Source organism: Coffea eugenioides, chromosome 6 (genome assembly GCF_003713205.1).
Source record: "Coffea eugenioides isolate CCC68of chromosome 6, Ceug_1.0, whole genome shotgun sequence".
In the NCBI taxonomy this organism is placed as follows: domain Eukaryota; kingdom Viridiplantae; phylum Streptophyta; class Magnoliopsida; order Gentianales; family Rubiaceae; genus Coffea; species Coffea eugenioides.
In genome coordinates this window covers 37,433,451-37,437,063 of record NC_040040.1, presented here as the reverse complement: position 1 = coordinate 37,437,063, position 3,613 = coordinate 37,433,451, and positions in this window count along the sequence as shown.

The window sequence follows — 3,613 nt, the reverse complement described above, 5'->3', positions numbered from 1 at the left end:
AACAAGTGAGGGGAGTGGTACACTCACCGGTGTCAGTACAGATACCTCAAAAATTTTTGCCCACAAGAGAGTTTTAATCACCAAGAAACCCTAAAATAATCAAAGTAAAACAATTGAAGGTTCCACTGTCAAAAATTGAGTATACAGAATGCACATGTGAGGCTCGACTACCAGTCGTATGCCTCGCCAAATAATTACTAATGCAAGGGTGCAAAACATGATTTTTGGAAACGAAAAGGTAACATGAAGACCTAGGCTCAAACAACCCAAAAGCCCTTCATTTCTACCAAAAGGCAATTCAAACTTAAAGGAACCAAACGGCCTAGAAAATTGGACAGCATTTTCCCTAACTTTGCTTACTTTTCCAGCCGTCATGGCTTCATTATTTCCTCAAATCAGTCCCAACATCTCGTACAAAAATAATCTCATTTCCAAAAGCCGTTCACTAGGCTTAAAGTCATTCAAGTACAAATTTTAGCTAGGAAAATGACCGGAAAGGAAAGTCAAGCCCTAAAATATTCCAATAAGCACAATAAGACTCGATTACAAGTCATAAACCAATGCCAAATACTACCGAAATAGGGTTCCATAAGCATACATAACCATTAGAGGAAACCAGAAAAATCCGGAAATGGAGTTAAGTGTTAACCCAAAAAAAATAGTTTTTGACATTATTTTGCGGTTTTGGTGCCAATGGCACTACAATTATCGGATGGAGGTGAAAGAGACACCGTTTCGAAGCTAAGAGATAGGGATACAATGTTACATAAGGTCACTCAGCCCAGTTTCGAGTGTAACCAGGTCCAAAATGCAATATACTACACCAGAACCGTAAAAACAGATTCACAAATCGCATTCTGGTGCAAACATCATAAATCAGGCTACCTAAGTCCAAATCCAGTAATTCTAAAGCCATCCGAAAGCTAAGAAACAGGGATACAATTCATCAGAAGGCCTGAACAACTAATTCCGAAGCATTCCCAACCAAAATAACCCAGTACAGAAGCAATTCTCAAATTCGGGTAGAAACAGGGCAGCAAGGGTAATTCCATATTTTCACAAGTTACGTTGCTCCGATTGACCTGAAATTTTTCATACATCTCTAAAATATCATTCTCTACAACTTTCATGTTTTAACCCAAGGCCAATTCGGCCTCTAACTATGAGCTACAGTGCCAGGCAGAATGTAATTCAAAGAAACCCTAACTTTCCAATTTTCTTTCCAAAACAGAAATTGCTTGCAATTAACCACTTTTTCCACCTTCTAGCTTCCTTAACTATCATTTCCAATGATCATACATGACCACATAATCATATTCATATGAAAATAGAAATATCACCAATAATTATAAAACTTCACCAATTCAACCAAAAATCAAGATATAATCCATAAAATTGCATCTTATACCACCACCAATCATGAATTAAACATCATTAGACGGAGGAGAGGGGTTCCTTCACTACTCACCTTAGCAACACAAGAGAGGGAGCAACTAATCACTTTAGTATTCCAAACAACTCCACAAAACACCTCACAATCACTCACTTAAGAGTTTCTATGGAACAAAAGCAAGATTAAATGGTTGAGTTCTTGGATTTGAACAAGAGTAGAGCTAAGAATTTGGAGAGGTTTTCTTTCTTTCTTCCTTGGAGAGAGCCGACTTCAAGAGCTTGAAATAAGGGTGAATTTTGGTAATTTTTGTTTTATTGGTTTAGTTGGTCAAATGGTAAAAGAATGAATAGTGGTCTTATAGCAAGATTGAATCATATGGTGACACTTGTCACCCTAAATAATGCATCTCTATCTCTTTGTTTCCTCTCTCACCAATCCACTTGGGTAACCTCTAATTATCTCTTAGCACCCGATAATTTAAACCCAGTGTCCAAAACTTAACCTAGTTGGCCGAATTTTGCCGAACTTTTCACCCTAGCGGGTCCCACGTCCGAAATACGCTCTTAATTTCTCAAAACCTATTCGATACTAGAAAAATCACCTAAAACCTCTATTTACTCATACAAATTATCTAGAAATTTTCCTAATCAAGAAAATGCAGAAAACATGCCATTAAAGATAATAAAACCTAGAAAATGGAAAAGTTACGGGTTTTCACACAATGTCTTCCTTATGGTTTTTAAAACGTCCCGTTACCAAATTTAATTTTTGGAGGTTCGTTTAAGTGAGAAATAATGAGTACATGTGTTTCGAGGTGATATTCTATTCGAGAGTGTAATTATCTTGGGAAAATTAAGAATGATCAATAGTAGATTAAGAAAGTTAATTGAGAAATTAAAGGTGAATAAGTTCTAATTAAGTGCTTACCGCTCGCGCGTCGATAGTTTTCCGAAAGACGCGCTGATGCAAATTTATTGGAGATTTGAGGAAGTAATACTAGACTCATGCGAGGACTCACAAATTTTCCTATTTTAAACCCCTATTACTAGCCCATTTAAATATTTAAATGCCCGTTCACTCCGAATATTTTATTCTAATCTTTTTAGACCTAATTACATGGAACTATAGCTTACTTATATTTTTAAAGTGACTAGTTTCAAAAATTAATTTTTGGGAAGCTCGTTTCGCTAGGATAGTGAATACGCGATTAGAGACAATAACCGATTTGAGAGTACAATGAACTTGGAAAATTGGAGACTTGTACATTAGTCTTAAAATAGGTAATTTTATACTTAAATATTCAAGTATTAATTAGTGAAGCTATCGTTATAAGAATTTCTTGGAGATTTCGCTTTATCGCGCTTAAATACGAAGCATGCGTTTTTACGCGCGCGATTTAATTGAGGGACTTTAGACCCTTATTTTCGAACAATTAAGATTGAATAATATTAATATGAATAGAAGTGCATTGGAGGTTTAGTGCACTAGTGAAATAAACTCGAGAAGAATCGAGCACGAAACGCGCGCGTACGCGCACTGTTCCTAGTTGACTTTTGAAACAACTTTTGGCCAAATTCTAAAGCTTCTCATGGAAGCTTACCATCAGCACATCTCTTCTTTTCTTCCCTCCAAAAAAGCCGGCCATCAAGAACAAAAAGGAACCAAGAAACTCCTCCATTTTCTTCGTCAAATCTTGCTTCATTTCTTACACAAATCAACTCAAATTCACAACACACTTAGCTAATCACTTGGAGACCACATTAAGCTACAAAAGGGGGCTGCTTTCCACAGTTTTCTTGGGCTAAGGAGAGGCCGAAAATTTCTGTTTTGCTCATCAAGCGAGGTAATGAACGATCAAACCTTGAAAACTTGATTTATGGAAGTTCTAGTGCACATCTAAGCTCTTGCATGTATGTGGGTAGCTTGTTTATGTTGGAAAAATGGTTGTGTAGGCTCTATGAACTCCCACATCTGATGGATGGACTGATTTGGTGAATGATGATGTTATTAATGTTAGTTTGGTGCTTAAATTAGTGAAATAATGTTGGGTTGTTGATTGAAACTTAAGGATGGTGCAATGACCAAAAGTGACCATTTTGCCCCTGCTATGTTCATGCACTTTGATGCAAAATTTTGAGGTTCTAATGGCTTTTTTATGATGTATACATGTTATATTGAGTGTGTGAAAAGTTTCATTGAAAAATAACATGATTTGGTCAC